At 39.4% G+C, this 24,470-nt stretch overlaps 1 protein-coding gene across 1 annotated transcript in view; it reads left to right on the forward strand.

The window, feature by feature from the left end:
- LOC124257833 (uncharacterized protein PB18E9.04c-like) overlaps positions 1-24,470 on the forward strand; it is a 198,574-nt gene that overhangs the window by 40,895 nt on the left and 133,209 nt on the right. The window lies entirely within an intron of this gene.

Here is a 24,470-nt window from a genome sequence, read left to right on the forward strand (position 1 = left end):
ATCTGAAGTGATGTCATCACTTTGCTTTGTCCATAGTGCCACCCAGACCTACATCACTTGCTTGAAGGGAAAGACAGCCGTGGCCTGTGATGGTACAACCAGTGTAACAACCCTAGCTACCGGTGTAGAGACCAGGGTGCCGTTCCACTAACAGATCTTAGCCCAATGCCAATCGTAAACCCCTAAAATCCCAATCTTAGCGTGACGTTACGATCGGCATACCGTTCCACTAACCAATCTTACCCAAGTCAATCGTAAAGTTAAGATTCAAAGTCTTAGTTTCTCATGACCAACGTAGGATAGCTAAACTCAATCGTAGAGAAACCAAAATGATGGCTTTCCTATTCTATGTGAAAAATAAGAGCGAGCAAAATACCCCATGAAATAACTTTGTATATTTCTGTGATGTAAACAAACACTGCACTGAAGCCTTACAAATGTCAGGCCAGTCTGACCACTGTCGTCATGGGAACACAACCGAGTGAGTCGGTGTAACACATTTGTACAACAATATTGCAACGTTATGGTTAAGAATAGGGACAGCCGTGAAGTGAACAATGTTCTGAAACAAAAAGATACAAATATGTTTTATTCCACGTGCGCTTATTTGGTGGGGGATTCTAAAGGCAGGCCGCGTGTTATTCTAGACCACTGACAGATTCTACATACGTTATAGAGGATGCCTCCTCACGCCTTGTTTATTCTGATTGACAAGGTTCAGGCACATATTAAAAGCTCTGACACAATTAACATTTTTTAAGTCCAGGATTAAAACCTGTTCTCAGTATATCTGCTTTAGACAGAGCACGACCACTGTAAGCAATTACTACATCTCTGTTACTGTCATCCTGGCACACATACATTCATAGATAAACGCAACACCAAGTTTATACTCACATAGTTTTTACTCTGTCTCAGTCCATCTCTAACTACAACTTCAACAACAGACAGGATAGGCTCGTACCACACAGGCAACTGAGTGACGTGGACTGGCTTCGGTCACTAAAAAGCGCGCACCACTCGCTCAGTGCCAAACCTATCTTTTTATATGGTTCGAGCCTGGCCTGATCCTGATCACCTCTTTCAACCAACCGTTTGGATTCGTTAATCCTATATCCATCCCAGCACTCATGATTATTATGATTGGAAAATTATCGGTAAATACAGTTCGGTAACTCCCCCAATTTTTATTGATCTATTATTGGGTTCTGTCTCAAGCGACGTATATATTTCTAACTTACGACTAAACGCCATTCTATTAGACTTTGTCTCCTCCCAGCGTCTAGACGTTATCCATCATGAGCCAAACTGCAAATCTATATACGGAGTCTGATGTAATTCTCTTACTGATTTAGGGATGCATTTTTTACCTTAAAACATTACTTATAATCTCGGCTGTAAATACTCTCGTGTAAATTATCTGTACATAGCGCTTTGAGCATGCCCCAGGATGTGAAATAGGCGCACTATAAATATGCATTTATTATTATTATATTATGCCTGATACCCAGCGTTCACACGCACTTGCACCTGAAACCAAGGTGCTCACTACCCTAATATTTTGCTCACTTTTAGGCTTGGTTGAAAAAATACCCATGAAGGCCCGGGTTAGAATATTGAACTTCAATAACTCATGCTTGTCGTAAGAGGCCACTAACGGGATCGGGTGGTCAGGCTCGCTTACTTGGTTGACACATGTCATCGGTTCCCAACTGCGCAGATCGATGCTCATGCTGTTGATCACTGGATTGTCTGGTCCAGGCTCGATTATTTATAGCTAAGATACATAGCGTTCACTAACATGAACGCTAATGTTAGTGAACGCTATGCATCTAAGCTAGATTATTTACAGACCGCCGCCATATAGCTGGACTATTGCTGAGTGCGGCGTAAATCTAAACTCACTCACTCACTCGGTTGGTTCGTAAACTACTTCCATCATTTGCTAGACTATGCAAAGGGAGATAACTCGTGCCTCGCATTCCTCTATCTCTCGCACGAAAGAGTTTCGATCTAAGCTTGGATCGGATCGTAAGATCGGGACCGGCTACGATCGGCCTAAGATCGGTTAGTGGAACTGTTATAAGGTAAAAATGCATCCCAAAGAAACATGAGAGAATTACATCAGATTCGTATTTAGATTTGCAGTTCTGCTCATGAGTCATAACGGTTAGGCACGGTATGGGGACGGAAAGTTTCCATAGAATGGCGTTTAGCCGTAGGCTATGGAAAGAGAGACAGAACACATTTGTTGTGAAAGACATAACAGATTAATCTTACATTGAAACAAACAACAAAGAGGAGATTGACCGATCGATTCTTACCGGTACTTTTCCAATCGTAATATTCATGAGTGCAAGGTCGGATACAGACTAACCTAATCAAAACGATTAGTTGAAACATGTGATCAAGATCAGGCCAGGCTCGAACCATATAAAAAGACAGGTTGGGCACTGAGCGGGTGGTGCGCGCTTTTTAGTGACGGAAGCCAGTCCACGCCACTCAGTTGCCCCGTGTGGTACGAACCTGCCCTGTCTGATGTTGAAGTTGTAGTTAGAGAGATGGACTGAGACAGAGTAAAAACTATGTGAGTATAAACTTGGTGTTGCGTTTATCTTTGAATGTATGTGTGCCAGTACATGAATGTTATGTGGTTAATTAGGAGTCACGGTCGTCCGAACCCTCCTTGACTTAGCATCCTGCAACGGACCAAGCGAGTGGAGTGCCAGAGCTACCATCTCCCCGAACAATGTGGAACGACCATAATTAATAGGTAACTGTGGTAGGGTTTACTAACACCCAAACGCCAGTTACGACAGAACGGTTGTAACTTTTAGCTAAGACGATTGTAAAATTGGCGTAACTTGCTAAGATTGATCTTAGATCAGATCGGTTAGTGGAACGGCACCCAGGATGAAAGCGCTCGATACTCCAGCCTGCAGAATGCTTTCGACTTTTTATTACTATTTATTCTATTTAATTTTTATTACTATCATGCTATCATTGCCCATTTGTTGCTTTATGGTGTTGTGGAGGCCAAGTTTACTTAAGAGCAAAAACAACAAATGCAAACAAGATACACTGTGGATGATGTGTCACTGAAATGAAGTTATGTTTTTACACAGATAAGAACCCGTTCTTAATGTAATACTTTACATTCGATGTAACATTAAGGACTAATTTAAACATTTTCCTATATCATCAGCTGTCACCACCGCTTGCCAATGTGAGATTGATGCCGCAAAAGCAGACATCTTCACTGATGCCAAGAAGTGCACGTGAGTAATTAATTGAGCTCGTGAAATGTTCAAACATAATGGACGAGTATGTTTTTTTAAAAAATTGTTGTCAATTTTTACAGTTCAGGTCACTTTACTTGATCTCACACGTTCTAAAGTATCAGAGAATATTTTAAGTGTAAGTAAGGCACACGTTCTAATTATTATGAGTTGAAGTTATATTAATCAGAGAAGCTAGTTCAAACGACTGGTGATGTCTTCTATGGTACATGTACGATACAGTCGTATCACTTTCATCTAAGATGGACCCGTGAAGATCCGGGTTAGAATTGATCTTCATTTACCCGTGCTTGTCTTGGTTGACTTGGTTGATACATGTCATCGGTTCCCAATTGCGTAGATCGATGCTCATGATGTTGATCACTGGATTGTCTGGTCCAGAATGGATTATTTAAAGACCGTCGCCATATAGCTGGAATATTGCTGAGTGCGGCGTAAAACAAAACTTTGTCACGCACTCACTCACTCATCTAGCATGGAATATCAAGCTGAAAAACTGAGATAGATAGGGAAACCAGATTTGGTATGTGTTTTCAGGACATGAATGTCGTGGTGGAGCTACACAGGAACCGTGTTACAATTTTTTATGGAGTCAAGGAATTTTTCATGCATTTCGTAGCTTAGTGCATGGTGTCCTCAAATTGGTGCCATATATGTTACATGCTTCCATGCAGCGACACTGGTAACATACGCACATATCGTCACAATCTATTTTCTTTGAAATGGATTTGTATTTGTGGTGATGGATACTTCTCTATATATGCTTTATCTTGCACATCCCTAACATCTCCTCCCACACTGTGGCGGAGGATATTGATGACCATGTCTTCTTGTCTTTGGCTTTTATTGACACATGCCTGTGTCAGGGGAGCCTGACGCAGCAACGAAAGGGACGCCTGCAGAACAATGCGTGTATGTCACTTACGTTTTCTAATTAGGTAATAAAGAATGACCAGTCATCACTATTTCGTTTTTTGCATGCACACACGCCGCATGGATAGTTTCAGTATATTCCTGTATATTCCCGTAGGAAGTTAAGGGTTAAAGTTAAAACAAATCAATTTTCGTTGTGGAAAATAAGGAAATTGTTGCTACACGTCCACACAATACAACGGAATACCACGAACTCAATTCGCTCTGTGGTCTTGCTCACTGTACCGACGAGGGACCCCCCCTACATTCGATACACTTTTAGATTATCAGACCAATTTTTTACCTTAACTACTCTCCTGTTCAAGTCTCCAACGGCTCTTAATTCAGTGTTGCTATGTCCACTTAAACTGTTCCAGCGCTTACAACACTGAACTGAGCTGCCTGAGAACCGCAAAATCTGCCGGCTGTGACAGCACTAGTACCAAAAGCTCAATTGTAACGGCTGCTGAAACAGCGAGAAATGCACTGGCAACAACTGATTGCCAGGTAGGCACTTTCAATCATCTAGTTGTTGTATAAATCCACATTTCACAATGGTTGGTTTCTTTTTCAACTGACGTGTTATCATCGTCACTTGGTTTATTCAAAGGATGGCTGAGAACGTTTCAGTTTCACATCTTCATATACGTCCATGTGAATTTAACTTTGTTTCGAGTGCTCCAGATTCACCGTGCATGACCAATTTAAGAATACACAATGTTTACAAAACAGATGACTTCACTGGGTTTTTTTAAGTGACTTATAAAATATCATGACGGAAATTATGGTGTCTGGGTAGATAATTCAAAGCATATATTCTTTGATATATTCGAATTGAGCCTACCTATAATCTTTAGATTAAACTGCATCATGTATTAAGTTCGAATATACATTACACTCCAAGGCAAGAATGTTCATTGTGCTGCTGATGTATTTTAAGCTGCGTCCACCACGTTCAAGTGCATAGGGAGACACCACCACTGATTCCAATTACTGCACGTGAGTCGATGAACTTTAGACATACATTCAATGCTGAGTTACATGGACTCTAGTGTGACAAAAACTGAGAATGGCTGAGTGAAATATATTTTAAGAATGAAATAACAATTACCCTGGAAAACCGAAAGTTTCCTTCTATATTTTATTAAGTTCTCAACGTCCATGTACCTCATTTTCATGAATGTGCCAAGTCTCCGCCGACAGATAAGAATATTTGAGATATGACTGAGTATCAATTCTTAATCTGACCCGTGACATATTGCAATCATAGTTACACATTATATTGCATGTTCGGGTGATATTTCTGACGTGTATTGACTTGACTGCATGCGTTGGTGGCAGGGGACACCGATGCGGCAGTATCCGATCATCTTTCGATCGCTAACTCCTGGTATCCTCACGTTTGGGACCAAAAAGCTTACATGTATGGTAAAACAGAGAGTCCACAATGGAAGGGATCCTTGAGCAAAGCATGACAATCACGTTGACATACCTACTAAGAATCAGATTGACCAATGCATGATACACAGGGGATTCTACAGTATTATATTTAATTAATTGTATACTCAGCACACATTTAGCATTGTGAGGTTAATTCATCTAATTGATATCATAGATAAATCTACATAAACTGTGGATCGAGTTCTGGATACATTGTCACTAAGTTGTTTCTCTTTTAAAAATACAATGTTACACTATGTTGATCAGGTTAGGTTGTCTGGTCGATACATTTCGACGGAAAGATCACATCAACGAACGGAACATTTGTGACATTTGTTTCTTTGCAGGTGGAGGTGAACACGTGGCCTTTGCTCTGACGTCACTGATCGTATCAATCGTTGCAAGCATGTTCCTGTAGCAAGATGTCAACATGTGTCAAGATATGTTGAAGCTTTGGATTGCGAATATCATGTTATCCTTTTTCCACATCTGAAGTGTCCTTCTCTCTACAACATATGATTATATTAGATACTGCTGAATGGACTTTCATCGCTGCTGTTTCTAGATTTTTATTCCAGTTAGTCTGTGAAATATATATATATATCTTTTTTCAAGATCTGAAGTGTCTCTCCTCAGTATTTGATTATTATTGAATGATATGAAATCTACTTTCATCCCTCCTGTTTGTATATTCTATCCCAGTTAATCATGCACCGACACCTGGGTTGACCCATGTAATCATCTGCCCATGCAATATGAAAACATTCACTATTTACGTGATCGCTCTGTATGACGTAAGCTTCTACTGACAAACAGGCTGTGATCTTGTAAATACGTTTTTCGACTGAAATGAAATTTCATTTTTCGAACTGGCTTAAAAAATTTATGCTAAACTCTCTGATGCGCGTTAAAGTATTACACATTTGAACACTGATATGGAGTTTGGTTACATGATTCAAGCCATGCTGTATACCTGTGCATTTTGTGTTGAGCTACCGTCGATGATTGCTGATCCACAGAAATAAACTGTAATATTCACTCAATGCCCTTGTATGTTTTGTTTTTCCGTTATGATAACAATACTAAGGTGATGTGACGAGTGAGTGAATATTTTTGGTTCCAAAGCCGCTTGAGACACTATTCCGGTTACATCACGGAGTGCGAGCTTAATGTAAGTGGTGAACACGAGATGATGCTGACTTTGATCTCTTTGGTGAAACCTCACGATAATATGATTAGTGCTAACAAACAGACAAACATTATCAGTCGACAGAGATTCCAACCAACGGTCAAAGGTTTCTGGGTAGCCCGAGGGACAGAACTGGGTTCTACGTACCTCCGAATAATATGATACTATCGATATTTCAGGTGACTGTACATGTGTATAGGGACGGTGGGGGTAGTCTAGTGCTTAAAGCGTTCGCTCGTCACGCTGAAGTCCCGGGTTCGATTCCCCATACAGCCATCTTAACCAGGAATTACATGCAGAATGCATGAAACAACGTTCGTGACTGGCCGTAAAGGTCACCTGATCTCAATCTAATCCAGCACATCTAGGATGCTCAATCTCAGGAACCAACCCAGAATTTGCAGAATCTTTGCAGAAACAACGGCGCCGACTCTCCAATAATATGTTTACACGTTTACTAGCATCAGGCAGTAAATGAGGTGGCGTCGCATGGCAGTTGCGAACGCACGGGGTGGCCATATATATACGCTACTGAACGTTTGGAACATTAGATTCAATGTCTTATGCGCCTTGACCATTCCTTGATTAATTCTGTAACCACATGGAACCGATGTTTGGCATTGTGATTAATCTCAGTTCATCCTATCGACCTTAACAAATATATGATAAACTCTATACCAGATTCTTCAGTTCTTTCTTTTTATATTATTTAATATATGATTGTGAAGTTTCTAGTTTGACCCATCATAATAACAGTTACCTGGATGAAACGTTACATGTTACTATTACAAAACAGCGATTTGCTCAATACTGAGATATAGACATACATTCAGGAACAAAGAATCGAAATTTATTGTAGTTTACATGTACACTTTAGCGTAACTCGCGAATTTTGAAGTGAGTGAGGTACGATTTATAGGAACATCGGCAATATTTCGGCAAATATAAGTTCTATCATAAATATGTTGACAAAGGACAGTAAAATGATTAGATTTTCAAAATTAGAAATTTAAGCTCTAACATGTAATTTTACAAGTACACTAAAATTACTAATTAGAACAATACAATACAAAAAACGGGTTATAGCAACTGAAGGTAGGTCACCATACAAGGGATAATGGGGAATAACTGACTGAGTACTTTTGCTTCCTGCATGGACCCTTGCTGGATTTACACCATCGTTCCAGTTGTAGGCGAGTTTTGCACAAATTAGCCAAACAATAAAAGTACATATATTCTATGATTTACTTTGAATGAAATGGGACTTACATCCCCTATCTGGCGAACAACTGTTTTTACACAACTTCAACCCCTTTAAAGGCATTGCCACTAATAGTCAAAGTGATTTAATCATTCCACCTATTAGAACATATATCAGCTGTATCAAATTAAATTCTTTAAAAACAATCTAAGTATTAAATGAGAATTGATATCAGGAAAAGATCCTGAATATATGATGATATTAATATAGTGAGTGGGTGAGTTTAGTTTTTACGCCGCACTCAGCAATATCCCAATTATATGGCGGCGGTTTGTAAATAATTGAGTCTGGACCAGACAATCCAGTGATCAACAACATGAGTATCGATATGCGGAACGGGAACCTCTTACGACAAAACATTGTTACTGAAGATCAATTCTAACCCGGACATTCACGAGTGATATTAATATACATGCCTTGATGGTAGGAAATATCATCCCTGCGGGGTGATGATGGTAAAATCAATATAGTCAAACAGACTATGCTCAACCATGATTCGTTCACAAGGGATACATACAGAATGGAGGATCCTCACCTTTCCATAGATAATCATTTGCATGGCCAACACGGCATCGTCTTATAATTACCTCAAAGTACCTCCTCAGTCCAAGTAGGTGTAACTTGTAGTTTTATTGTTTTATTTATTTATACATACTTGAGTGTTCAACTGCTGTTGCATTAGATCACATATGTAAGCCAGCTTTAATTACAGATTTATAATCACTCTAAACCATAGAAGTGGAGTCACAGTTTTGTTGAGTGTTGCTTTAGATTCGGCATCAGCCATCGATGTTACCAGTGATGTAAACATGGCTGGGGTAACACCAAAAGATCATGCCGTTTTACCAGAAGCAATCTCTTTATTCAGTTCAATCATTTTCGATTATAAGTCTCCAACAAGAAGAAAATACGGAATATAGTCCCATGCAGGATTTGAACCTACACCCTCAAAACCTAATCGCAAGTAAACAGAGTCAACTATATAACCCACGCAGCCGTGGTTACCACAAAACTGGAAGTCTGACAAATGGTTGCCTGGTCCAGGTACTTTGTGTGTCCCTCTAAATACAATGGTCAATAGAAATTGTTGGCCAATCTGCCAATGCCTATTCGGTGAGATGCTACATTAACACTAAAAAATCTAACTTTACATATATCAGCGTTTCGCAATACCGACCGACCGGGACGGGTTATTTTCAAAACGGAATGCCATATTCTCAAATTCACCTGCCCGACTGTCGGGTTAAAACGTAGACATGTATAAATGAAGACATTTTGTGAGCAGGTAAACTTTGGTCAGTGCTGGAAAGTTTTACATCTAACCAGCCCTGTGGTCTGGCTGAAATTTCTGGGAGTTTCATACCCTGCATATATGCATGTATAACCCATCGAATGTGATATGATCGACATAAAAATCTTATCTAAACTTGTGCATTAGTACAATTAACACTTAACGTGCTCCATTGTAAAATATTTATACAACCAGGACACATTTTCACGCCTTTGGTTGAATTCGATAAGACAAGAAACGACATTAAAAGAAAATTTTTTTTATTGACGTGATCTGTAGAATGTGTCACTGAATCGGTGAAAACTGTTCACGGCTGCAGTCAGTAACGTTCCAAATATATTTGTATATAATCAGAGATCATAGCATCATGCCACAGCGTTTTCAGTTAAACCCATTATCAAGAAGCAAACATATCAGAATATTTAAAGGCCGTTTCACAAGCCCATTTGATTGTCACTGCGTCGTAGAATCACCCAAATAACACACGTGTAAAGGAATTACACCCGTCCCATGTATATCTTTAATCAGAAAGGGGAAGGAATTTTACGGGATACACCTGTGACATGATCTTTGATATGTTTCCATACATGGACTTCTTAATAAGTTATGGATCATTGACGGAGTTGATAACGCGTTGGTGAGCCTGGATTACATATGTAATGTTCTTACACATTCTGGAAAGCGGGAAGGTGCAAAACCCTAAACCCTAACCGCAACACTTTGCTTCAGGCATTCTAAACTATGCAATGATTCAGGTACGTTACGGTATGGAGCTTAGGTTCTGCAGTGCATTTGTCTCTAAATGACAATGATGAACTGTGAAATATTGTGTAAACACCTTACTTTGAAGGGCAGCATGAGAGGGGTCGTCTCATGATAATTTTAGTCACAATTTGGCGCGCTCATGTCACTGCTCTCGTAGTCGGAAGTGCTTGTGTCACTGCTCATGGTCACGGTCACAACTGGGCGGTGGGTTAGTCTAGTGGTTAAGGCGTTCGCTCGTTACGCCGAAGACCCATATGGGTACATCGTGTGAAGCCCATTTCTGGTGTCCCTCGCCGTGATATTGCTGTAATATTGCTAAAGGTGGCCTGTAACTAAACTCACTCACTCACTCATGGTCACAACTAGGGTTGGGAATGTTTCTAGCTGAAGTCCATCACGTGACTTGCATCTTCACCCTCGTCGATGACTTTGGTAACGCAACGTTGTCATGTCTCCACTCTTACTTGAACAGGGGATTTACTTACCATCGTTTTAACATCCCACAATTTGTGTGCGTTAGTCGAACGTCACCTTTGGCGATACACCATATCAACTCTACTGGGTTCCAGTCACAATGGTGAGGAAGAAGTAGTGACACTTTTACCTTTGATGTAATATCAGCCATATACGATGATGCAGGTTTGTCATCTAGAGTTGTGCTTGCCTGGGAAGACAAGGTCATATCACTCATTCTGTTAACTATGACAATTGCTGTCGGGTAGAAAACTATCAACTGATATTTCTATTTTTGATTAGTTTTGTTGGTTAAAACTTTTACTGATATCATTACGCAGATGAATAAGCAGTTCACAATGTTAATTACACTCTTTGTATATATATTAGATTTGATTTGCCAAATTAATTCGCTCCCATAGTTCGATTGGTCTGTGTTTGATCTACGAATTCCTGAGCGTATCACGCAATTCAGTTGGAATAGAAAGATCGTACATATGTAGGGAGTCTGTAACGTTTACAGCACGGAATCGGTGGTCATATATATGTGGACACATATGGAGAAATCTGGTCGTGCCTAAGTGTGAATATCTTGCAGAAAATTAGTTCAGATATGGCACTAACTGAAAAATGACCGTGTAGCAGATTTAGACTTTATGTTTTCACAGTAGTAGACCCCAATGGTCCCGGTTTACTGGGGACGAGTGATATACCCGCACAGTGTGATACGTGACATTGGCCATGGGACCTGGCAGGACCAAAAGCATGGACGAACAAATGTTTGACCCGACCACGAAGTACATTGCCGTTTCTGTATGGTAGTCCCCTGTTGTCCTTATCTTTGACTCGAAAGACGTGGTTACGTCTTGGGAGAAAACTTACCACTAGCACAGAAAGCATGTGGAGAGACCAGTCTGTCACCTTTTCCCATTGGTAGATTTCTCTCAGACTCATCACAGACCTCACGGGATAAAGCACTGACTTTTGCTGTGTGAGAGACAAGAGGAGATATACCAAAAGCTTTCCAAATATATATTTATGACATAAAAGACTTTTACTGTTTCTACTGCACATAGAAGGAAATCATACACCAACTGTGTCCCTTTAAAGAAGTAGCAATAACGACGTTCATTGCGCTTCATGTGCAGCATTGTGCCTACCTTCTTTAAAGGTGTCAACTTGCACACATAACAACATGATAACAGAAACGTTTCAATGCGTTTGAAACAAGGTCAGCTAAAAAGATAACTGAACGAAAACGTCTGGACGGCCGAATATGGCCGACTGAGACTGAAACATACCATCTGAAAACTAAAGCAGATGAACCAGCAAGGGATGCCATTTAAAACACCTTGAATAAGTGAAAGGAATTAACATAGCCATATCATGTGAGAGAACATAAGGAATAAGCTTCTTGTATTGAAACCGGTTTGTGATTCAAACCCGACAAGACGCACAAATCACACACGACTTCGTTCACAATCGTCAATAAAACCTGTGGGTGAACAACCTATATCTCTCATATGTGTTCCTCATGATAAGAGTTGAAATAGTTTTATCCAGCAAATATGTTAAGTGCAGCTACTGTACTCAATCAGGTGCTCATTAAGAACATTTATTCTTCACCAGATTTCTTTAATGGAGAGTGGGGAAGCCTAGTGGTTAAGGCGTTCGCTCATCACGCTGAAGACCCGGGATCGATTTCCCACATGGGTACTATGTGTGAAGCCCATTTCTGGTGTCCCCTCTGTGATATTGCTGGAATATTGCTAAAAGCGGCGTGAACCCAACTCACTCACTCATTCACTTTTTCATGGAGAGAGTGATTCTTTAATGCACACTAATAGTATATGTATTTTTAAAATGCGCTCTACGTACGTTGAATTTGCCAGCATATAATAATGCTCAAATGTAAAGTATTACTTTAAGACGGACGAGCAGATGTTTTGTAGAGTTGTGATTGATTTGACTGTGTTTTACCTGCACCAATGAGTGAGGTGCTGCATGTGAGCTTATCCCTGGCTGTATTCGCACAGGTTCATACCAGGGTACTTAGAAGTACACCGAAAGCAGTTAATACATCACAAACGGCTATAAAACGTGAAACGTGGACCTGTTCCTGACCCTGAGTTCTGGGCTGTCGTCGAGAGAGGAGATACGTGTTGGGTCTTAGTGGAGTCCTGTGTTTTATACGAGCATTTAACACCCTCTTGAGTTACATGTCAGAACACGACTGATTGCACGAGTTAACACTTGGTAACATTTAAGCTGCATACGAGTGCTACTAAAGCCGTAATTCTTGCAGTGGACTTTACCCAAACAGATAACAACATGTCTGGGCCTGAGATACCTCAACAACTCTGCCTGACAGTATATCTGGGAAAAGAATCGTGGACGGACAAAATGATATTTTCTAAAAATGAATGAATCTATTTGTGTTATTGCCAGATCGAACTTCGTTAAGCCGGATCTATACAAAGTATTCTGAATGATTACACCCAGACATGATAAATGTACGTTTGCACAAAAATGACTTAACATTGTGAATATCTGTGCCTTTAAATGATTCAGTAATCTTAAGTTTATAGAATGTATTTGTCAGGGCAACTTCGTCAGGGTAATATGAAATCCTAGGCATGTGCAAGTTCAATGTCGTCATCTGTTCTGCAGTTAACATGTATGAAGATGTACATCACATGGCTGGATACCTCATTCTGATGCATAGTAACAGGTAAGTGGTTTTACCAATGTGTAAACAGTCATATATATGTTTACTATTGAAGGTCTTGTCTTGTTTGATCTCACGCGCTTAAGGGGGTATCAACGTGCCCTTGAAAATTCGGGTTAAAATTGATCTTCAGCAAGCCATGCTCAATGATAAGTGTGTCTGGCTTTGTAGATGTATGTCATCGTGTCCCAGTTGTGTAGAGCGATACCCAGTATGTCAATCACTGATGTCTGATAAAGCACACAAATGCCCTTTACGAATGTATTTATAGACGATTACAAGCATTACTGTGACGTAAGAGTGCAACATATATAATTACCTCAAGCTTGAAAATTGTACTTATAACACTCTGAGTGACAGATGAAATCCACAAAGCTTGACTCATTCTAAACCTGCTAACGTTGATATGCTTATTTAGACATGTCCGTGCACAGATGAAAATAGAATGTAATGTGAAATCCAACAATGATACTCGTAAACTATGATTTATCGTGTGGCATTTAAAGTTGAATGTGTTGTAAATCACAGTCCTTTTGTCTCAAAACGATAAATATTCCGGAATAGACTATTAAATATGAATATAATACAGGGCAACGCCTACCATGTACCCGATAATATTAGTTATTACAGTTGGTTATTTTTTGTGCCCATCATAAGAAGGAGTAGTTTAAAAAAAAGGATCACGTCACACCTTACACAGTACATTTACAAATGTACAAGATTAATTTTTTCCCATTTATGTTATTTCATACCAAACACCACTATGGAGAGCTAGCTCGGAGAAAGACGACATTGGTAGGTTGATTAGTATATATCGTCCCTGAGTTAATTGTACAAAAGGTCTCAGTTTGTCTGTCAGAATTTGAAGTTAACAGAACATAAAGTTACTTATTTTACCATTTAAGTAATGTCCTGAACAGAAAAAAAACAATCAAACTGTTTGACAGTGTATCTTAATGTGGACAACACGCCCTTCCTTGGGATCAATTAAAATGAAAAAGAAGATTTCAAAACACACGAATATATGTTTAGGATAAGACCATTGTTTGCTTATGATTATGTGGCTACTTCTCTTCATACATGTAAGTATGCAACGAAACATGTACAATGGTGGATACTTTTGTTTGGAACAATCAGAATAATTTTGTAAGGTTTGTCCAAAGAAAGACATGGTATGGCTTATATGTTTTTACAAGTCTTGTATAAATATAGTTACAGTTTCATATTATTTCATCACGGGCCGGTGGGGTAGCCTAACGGTTAAAGTGTCTGCTCGCCACGCTGAAGACCCGGGTTCGATTCCCCACATGGGTACTTTGTGTGAAGCCCATTTCGTGTGTCCCCCGCCTTGATATTGCTTCAATGTTGCTAAAAGCGGCGTAAAACCAAACTCACTCACTCTTTTCATCACATTGTTTGGAATATAAATTGATTATACATGTATTATCGAAGAAAATGAGTGTGAATCGTTTGTGAGAAACGCGAAAATATCCAATCATTACACATCGTTGTTTTATCTCACTTATGGCTTACAACCCTAAATGTCTTTTGCAAATATTGCTCGAAGAAACAAAAACATTGAAAGGATCACAGACGTATATCCTATATCCATCCTATACTCTGCACGGAAACTTTGACAATTAGATGATGAATTTATCAAATCACTGAGTTGTATATATATCCCCCTTCTTGCTAAGATACATGTACTCTGTTCATGCATTTTCTAAATGTATTGAGCCAGTGCATGCAACGAATAGATGAATGGATGTGAACAATCTGAAGTTTACTTTGTTTACATTTCAAACGAGCTCAGTCTTACGTACAAAGCATTCATTTTCACACCCAATATCTCTCGACTGATTGCATCTGGACACTTGGTTTTGGTGACAAAGACTATTTGGTATCTGAGTCTAAAATGTATCAGGAATTCTGTGATGTATTTGTGATGGCTGAGTGTGAAGTAAACGAGATAGGCGTTTCATGATCGGCCTTCGCAAAATGTGATTTTGTAAAGAAAAGTTCACTTTGGTGTTCACGTTCGTATTTGTGTTCGTTTTCGTGTATTTTCCAAAACATCCCGTCCAGATTTGAAGAGGTCATCATGCGACGATGTCACATTTGCCACAGCAGGTATCCTCATGAGTATTTGTTAATAAGCGAAGATCCTCCATTCTGCATCCCTTGTGATGAAAGAACCATGGTCAAGCATGTTTTGCCTGACTGTATTTATGTTTCCATGTCAAGGGAAAATTATTTCGATGTTAAAACTTTGAAGAATCTTTTTAATAATGTTAATTGCTGTCAGTAACTGTCTCCTGTAAGGTCTTCAGCCCTTTTCCCCCGGGCCTCGAGTCCCCTGGACACTGTCTGTTTACTGACTATATTCCCCATTCGCGCTTTGATGTTTCCGTCCGGAATCAATTCCGGAAATGCAAAGTATGCAAATATTAGTTTTCAGTGAACAACGTTACCCCGGATCTACCTGTCCTTCGTCTGTTTCATGTCTGCCCGGTTCCCATCTGTATCATAACCAGGGCCCACCATGCTGTGCGGATGCCAACTATGGCTGTATTTACTTCTCCTCGTTTCACGAGCGTTCTGTGGACATGACTGTGTCACTTTGTGCAAAGGATATTGTCCTCTTTGGCGATGTCTTGTATTTGACAATGTGTTTTGCATTGGCTTTAAAAAATTTAGTTTCAATTTTAGTTTTGAATTTTTTTAACAGCTTTATTTCAAGTTTCCTTTAACCGTCAGTTCATACAGATGATCATACTAAACGACGTAGCTAGGAAATAGAATGTCAGTTTATTATCAATTACCAAAAGTATCATACCTTCCAAAATCAGAGACAATTTGAAAACTTGTTGGCCTCTTGCATTTATCACCAGACGTGTGCTAAATGCCACTATTGTATGATTTTACTATTCAGTTGCTCATCGACAGCACTCATTGTACACGGGACTTCTTTTTCAGACTTGTGTGTTCTTTATTTTATGATAAAGGCATGTTTTAGCTGTGTACTTAAATATTATTTCTGTAATGTCGCCTTGAGAAAGTTGACTTTGTATATGATAATTTCTCAATTATCGGGTATTACTTTAAGACGAAACAACACAGTTAGTGCAGTGTGAAGGAGCTGAAGGATAAAGGCAAACACCACAACAGTTACACACCTTCTTTCAAAGCAGGCACACAGTAATAAATAAATCACATTCGCTTCAACCCATGGAACTATCTTCACCGTCGTTAAGGTTCACGCTGCATTGTCTATTTACACAAAGGAGTAAATAATCGTAACAGATCATTTCCCTGTCGTACAGTCCTGTTATGTTGACTGTAAATTCTGTACAGGGATTATCATGTGAGATAAAACAGACATTTTACAACAATAAATCATGCACTTTTTCTTAACTCTCATCTACACAACGTGGCCTGATATTTGTATCCTTGTTAATACATAGCGACATGAAACAGTGAGTGAGTTTAGTTTTACGCCGCACTAAGCAATATCCCAGCTATATGTCGGCGGTCTGTAAATAATCGAGCCTGGACCAGACAATCCAGTGATCAACAGCATGAGCATCGATCTGCGCAATTGAGAACCGATGACATGTGTCAACCAAGTCAGTGCTATCTCGTGGCGCCGAAGACCCGAGTTCGATTCCCAACATAGGCACAATGTATGAAGATCATTTGCGGTGTCCCCCGCCGTAATATTACTGGAATATTGCTAAAAGTGATGTAAGACTAAACTCACTCATCGACTCACTATGTGGTTAACCCGTGTTTGTATAGCTGCTTCATGTCCCTAATATCAAGACTGCTGGTCAACCTATCGGCAATGTATTACAGACATTAAATGAACAAAATCAAACTTCCATAATAATTATAACGGAATGGAATTCGAGTACATGGGTGAGGTTGTGTTTAGTATATGACTGAATGTATATGACTGTATCGTTTGTTTCGGTGAGTCCGACGAGACGTGTAAGACGAGGTAAGTGTAACTTCCACTTAAAGCTGTCAGATACAGATGTATAATATGAATAACTGTTCTAAGTGATGCTACAACCCACATCCCTTACTTAACTCTCTCCCTCATGATATTAAAGAATCTACGTACATTGTGAACACAAGATCGTTCCAAAACTGTTGCTTAAAATTGTCCTAAACGTACACAATTATTATTTGTCCATTCCTTTAATTAATTATTATGGTTTGGAGTATAAAAAACCCAACCCATTACAATCTGGTTATAAAACATGGGTTACATGTTGCTAGCTTACAGGTCTCTTCGCTCCCTGTAACACACAACGACACACCACGTCCCGACAGTACGAAAATATTACAAATAACAGGATATATAATGCAATTTTTTGCTGTTGGGAAAAGCGAAGCTACACGTTAGGTCGTAGTAGTGTCTTTAATTTTCTTCCGAGTATTGGACGCTCTGTTCAATCATATTTCAAGTCACAGTGAAACCTGACTGAGTAGGCTAGTCAACACTTGCTTTCATTCATATCTATGCTACACACAAGTGTTACTACTGTGGTAATTTCTTACTGTGGACTTTATCCAAACAGCTGAGGACATGTCTGGGCCAACGTTATATGTGGGAAGGAAGAACGTAGCGGGGACAGACGGATAGATTGTAAAAAATTAATGAATCTATTTTTTCGTTGCCTTATTTTATTTATGAAGAATTTTAAGCCAGGGAAATACACTATTTTGAATAATTAAGAATAGTCTTAGTAATAACACGTTTGTACCATACGACTAAACATTGTATATCTGTGATGTTAATGTTCGAGGTATTTTACCTAGGTAACTTCTTCAGAGTAATATGAAATCCAAGTGTATGTTCAGGATCTAGAATTCCTTTTACAGTTAACATGTATGAAGATTATAAAACCTAATTAGATACCTGTTGCCGATACCGAGCTACAGGTAAGCGATTTTACGGGGTGAAAACAGTCATTTATACCTTTAATATTGACCGATTCGTCTAGTTTGATCTCTTGCAGTTTGTGGTGTCAACAAGGGATATGTTACACAGGTGTTCACTCCCAAGACAGCCTTGAAGATCCGGGTTAGGAGAATTCATATTCAGCAAGCCGTTTTATGCTACGGCGACCGCCTGGGTCAGGAGGTGCAGCTCGCTGACTTATGTAGATGCATGGCATTGTATCCAAATAGATAGATAATCATTATGTCTATCACAAGATTGTCTGATCCAGAATTGAATATTTAAAGATCGTCGCTATGTAACTGGAATAATGTTTAATGTAGCCTTAAGAAACAACAAAAAAGTCAACAAGTGCCATGTTACGACAATTATATGCACTCAGTAAGAAAAGTTACTGTCACCGTCGCTTGACTCATGAAGATTGTACTGACAACATTCGAAGTGGCAGATGAAATCAACGAAGCTTCACATATTCTAAGACCTGCGGACGTTGTGGCTCTACTCTCATTCACTCTTATCCCACGCGCGACCTGATGCACACGGCGTTACGTTGTCACACTGGGGAATTCAAGAATGTATCTTTACACACAAAGTGGCCGTATCGGTTTATGCTTTTGGGATCAATTCAAACATAGAAATGAAATCCATTTGTTGAGTGAGTGAGTGAGTTATTATTTAACGTCACATCGGCAATATTTCAGCCATATCGTGACGAGAACATTTGACATTGTAATAGAATATATATAGTTATTATAAAAACCTGCCGACGAAGGACAGTAAAAATACTAGATAATCACAGATATCAATATAAAACTAGCGAACAAAGCTAAAATATTCCAATTAAAGAAGACAATACAATGTAAAAATGGGCTATAGATCGCCAACAACTGAAGGTAGATCACCATACTAAGGCCCATGGGGGCTTACATTACTTTGCTACCTGCATGGACCCTAGCTGGATTTACACCATCCCTTCAGCCATTGGCGTTTATACTGAGATTTAGCCATACATTAAAATGACAAAAATACTACGATTAAAAACCTGGTAGGCTGAAATTTACTTGAAATGTTTTGGGACTTACGTACCCTCTCAGGAGGACAATAATTTTACGCTACTTCAACCCCCTTTGAGGGCACTGCCACTCACAATCTAAGTTACTAATCAAATCTACCAATAATTAAAATACATATATGTACAGAACATATTAATCAAAATTCATTCATTAAATCAATTTCTTTTAAAAGCCAATAATTAAATGAAAATTAACAGTGTTAAAAAGATCCTTAACTGTTTTCACATTGAAGTATTTACCCCTTATGATGGAGAATTCAACACAGTCAAGCAGGACATGCTTGACCGTGGTTCTCTCATCACAAGGGATACAAAACGGAGGATCCTCACCTTTCAATAGGTATGCATGAGTGTATCTAGTGTGGCCAATACGACATCGTCGCATGATGACCTCTTCAAATCTGGACTGACAACCCAAGTAGGTATAACCGATATAGGGTTTTATTTCATGTAATTTATTGATACCTACTTGGTTGTCCCACTTCTTTTGCATCAGATCACGGATGTAAGTTCTAATGCCAGCTTTATAATCAGAATATGGAATAAGAAGTGGTGTCACAGATTTGTTGAGTGCTGCCTTAGCAGCAAGATCAGCCATTGTGTTCCCAGAAATGCCAACGTGGCTGGGTAACCAACAAAAGACGATGTCGCATTGGCCAGTAGCAAGATCATTATATAATTCGATTATTTCAATTAAAAGTGGATGTTTGCAAGAGATTTTTAATCGCCTGAAGGCAAGAAAGAGAGTCAGAAAATATTATATATTGTTTATGTTTGGGATGTCTTTCAATATATTTAAGAGCTGTTAAGATGGCGTTTGCTTCTGCTGTAAATATAGAGCTGTTATCAGGTATTCTAGAAGATATTGTTCTGGATCCAATGACCGTGGCACATGACACCGCGCAACCGTCCTTGGACCCATCTGTAAATAAGGATTTGTATGTATTATATTTAGTTTTTAGTTGATTATATTCTTGTTTATATTGTAATTCATTAGTTTCCGATTTCTTAAACTGTGTCAAAGTAAGGTCAACTTCAGGCCTAACCAGTTGCCAAGGAGGAGAAGAAAGAAGACGGGAAGGAGCTATATTTCCCAGCTCAATGCCGGCAGCGGACAGGAATGGCTTAATTCTGTGCCCAAGAGGCGGAACAAGAGAAGGTTTTTTATTGTATAAATCCTCATAGACGGGATGAAAGACACAGTTAAATGCAGGGTTAGACTCGCTAGAATATAGTTTAGTAATGTATTGTAAGGATAATTTTATCCGACGTTGTGTAAGAGAAGGCTCATCTGCTTCAACAAATAGACTATCAATAGGAGAGGTTCTAAAGGACCCAAGACAAAGTCTTAGGCCTTGGTGGTGGACAGAATCAAGAAGTTTTAAGTTGCTTTTGCAGGCTCCACCATATACGATGGAGCCATAATCAAGCTTCGAGCGGACCAATGATCGATATAGGTGGAGCAGGGTAGCTTGATCCCCTCCCCACTTTGAGTTGGAAACAACTTTCAACAAATCAAGTGCCTTCAGGCATTTGGCTTTAAGTGATTTAATATGCGGCAAAAAGGTTAAATGGGAGTCGAAGATTAGACCCAAGAATTTGGCCTCCTTAACAACTTTGATGGGAGTGCCATTTAAAGATAGTTCTGGATCTTTATGCGGCTTATATTTTCTACAGAAGTGTAGACAATTAGTTTTGGACTTGGAAAATTTAAAGCCGTTTTCAAGACACCATTTATTTATTTTATTTAAACACAACTGCAATTGCCGTTCAATAGTATGCATATTTTTACCACGACAAGAAATATTAAAATCATCCACAAAAAGTGATCCATCAATTGAATCATTTAAAACCTTCGATAAACTGTTGATCTTGATACTAAACAATGTGACAGACAAAATACTGCCTTGAGGGACACCCTGATCCTGATTGTAATGGTCAGACAGGGTTGAACCCACTCGGACTTGAAATTGCCTGTCAATTAAAAAGTTGGATATAAATTGAGGCAAACGGCCTCGTAATCCAAAGTCATGTAAATCTTTTAAAATCCCGTGTTTCCATGTCGTGTCGTATGCTTTTTCTAAATCGAAAAAGATCGACACTGCATGTTGTTTATTAATTATTGCATTTTTCACAAAAGACTCTAAACGTACTAAATGATCGATGGTACTACGGTTTTTACGGAAACCACATTGTATATTAGTTATAAGGTTATTGGTTTCCAAGTACCAAACAAGTCGATTGTTGATCATGCGTTCCATGGTTTTGCAAACGCAGCTAGTGAGTGAAATTGGTCTATAATTAGAGGGATCTGTATGATCCCGTCCAGGTTTAGGTATGGGAACAATAATAGCATCACGCCACGAGGAAGGAAAATTTCCAGATGTCCAAATGTCATCAAAATATGTAAGAGCGTCTCTAAACATGATTCAGGTAAGTGCTTCAGGAGTTGATAATGTATGTTATCAGCCCCTGAAGCAGTATCATGAGCCTGATCAAGAGCAGTATGAAGCTCATGTATCGAAAAGGTTTCATTGTAGTCTTCCCCATTATCTGAATTGAAATTAAGAGATTTCTTTTCCTGCTGTTTTTGATATTTTTGGAATTCAGGTACATAATTAGATGAGGAAGAATGTTTGGCCAACGTCTCACCAAGTTTATTTGCAATATCTGATTTATCAGTCAATAACTGATTCCCATCTTTGAGATGGTGAATGCTAGATTTAGAGCCCTTACCCTTGATTTTCTGGATCATATTCCACACCTTTGATATAGGTGTGCGCGAATTGATTCTTGAGACATAGTTTCGCCACGATTGGCGTTTACTATGCTTGAAAGTACGCCGTGCTTTAGCGTTAATAATTTTAAGTTTGTCTAAATTGTGGACCATAGGATGGCGACGGAAGTAATGTTCAGCTTTCTTCCGTGCCTTTCTAGCCTGTTTGCATTCGTTTGTAAACCATGGTTTTCGGACGTGAGGAATTGAAGAGGACTTTGGGATACACTCGTCAGCTATGTCATTTAGTTTATCTGAAAAACATTTTATGGCATCAGGAATATCATTAAAAAGTTCAGGTTTCAGTTGTTCAGCACACAGAATTTCATATAAAAGCCAGTTAGCCTTTTTAAAATTCCATCTTGATGATGGAGGAACGTCAGATGGATTCACAGGTGTTAGTATTGTTGGGAAATGGTCACTTCCACATAGGTCGTCGTGGACTGACCATTCGAATTCACTCAATAGGTTGGAGTCAGTAATAGATAAATCGAGAGCTGAATATGTTCCTGTGCCAGGATGCAAATAAGTATTGTCAACGTCATTATAAATGCATAAGTCATTATTTGAAATGAAATCCTCCAGTAATTTACCCTTGGCGTTTGTATTAGTTCCACCCCAGAGTGGGTTGTGGCCATTTAAATCGCCCATGATTAAACAGGGTTTAGGTAGTTGATCATAGAGAGCTTGCAGATCCGTAAGGTGAACAGTTGATGAAGGCGGGATGTACAAAGAACACAAAGTAAAAGCAACCTGTAAGGTAAGTCGAACTGCAACGACTTGAAGATTTGTTTTAAGTGGAACAGGGCTATGGATAACATTGTTCTTCACCAGGATTGATGCTCCACCAGAAGCTCTATCACCAGGAGGAGAAAAATAATGATACGCGTTAAACTGACGTAGATCAAAGTTATCTGTTTGTTTCAGATACGTTTCTTGAATGCAGAATACTGACGGATTAAAATCTTGGACTAATAGTTGTAAATCGTTTAAATTAGTCCTGAGTCCTCTACAATTCCATTGAATTATAGGCGAAGACATCATTTGTTCCGCGGAGGATAGACTGGAGATCTACCCCTCACCTTTCTTGAAGGCGACAAGCTATGTGTCCTATCATGGCTGTGGTCGGACACATCCATGTCTTCAAGAGATCCAAACTTGTTAAAAATCTGGATCTGGTTGTTCGCCCCTTTCGGGGTTCTATTACTCTGATGTTTTTTGTACGTTTCACTGCTCGTTTTTGTTTTGTTATTCGCTGGTTGTTTTACATTTGTTTCAGATTGAGATGGTGGTTTCTGAGATTTAGATGTATCTTTCTCAGATGATACCTTTGATTGAATAACTGTTTTTGATTGAGATGTAGTTTGTGCACTGGTTGTCTTTTGGGGAGGCCTCGGCTGGATGTCAACAGATATCAAGGTAGGCGCAGAGGTATGTGCCCACGTGTAATCGGTCTGGCAACCTACTGAATGACATGAAACGGGTTTAGCTTTGTTGACAGGTAGAGATGCAGAAACAGTAGCAGAGTAGCTCGGGCCTGATTGTTCTTGTGCCAAAACAATCTGTTTCGCTTCCACAAAAAGTAATGTTACGTTCATGCTTCAAACGCGATATCCTAGACTGAAGCTTCCAGGTAGGGCATTCCTTCGAGGAGGATGGATGGGAACCAGAACAATTGACACATACGGGAGGTTTGTCACAAAGGTTAGCATTTCACATGACCCAGCACACCGATGGCAAACAGCTTGATTATGGCACGATTTAGAACCGTGGCCATATTTTTGGCAAGTATAGCATCTCAAGGGATTAGGGATAAAAGTATCCACCCTCAAGTTGCAGTACCCAGCTTTTAGTGATTTTGGATGTGTGGGGAGGCAAAACGTAAACAGATATGTATTAGTTTTAGAGATTTCATTATTCTTTCTGACAGTGAAACGTTTTACACCAGTAACTCCTTGGGAGCACAATTCTTTCACGATGTCGGTCTCAGTCATATCAGAAAGGCAACGTCCAGTGTCACGGACGATGCCTTTACTACTGTTTAATGATCTGTGAGGGGACACCTCAACAGGAATATTTGCTAGAGATGTGGCTGAGAGCAGGATTTGTGATTGGATCTGCTTCCTACACTCAATGAGCAAAGAACCAGATCGCAGTTTTTTAATTTCTTTTACATCCCCGGCCAAACCTTCTATGCCCTTTGCTACTGCAAAAGGGTTTAGCTTCAGAGGACCACCATCAGGTGCTGTCATGACAACGAAACGTGGCCAATTTTCAGTATTTATGAGAGCTACGGGAGCCTCATCATCCGACGA

The sequence above is a fragment of the Haliotis rubra genome, unplaced genomic scaffold, assembly GCF_003918875.1.
Source record: "Haliotis rubra isolate DU_JTF1 unplaced genomic scaffold, ASM391887v1 Scf675, whole genome shotgun sequence".
Lineage (NCBI taxonomy): Eukaryota > Metazoa > Mollusca > Gastropoda > Lepetellida > Haliotidae > Haliotis > Haliotis rubra.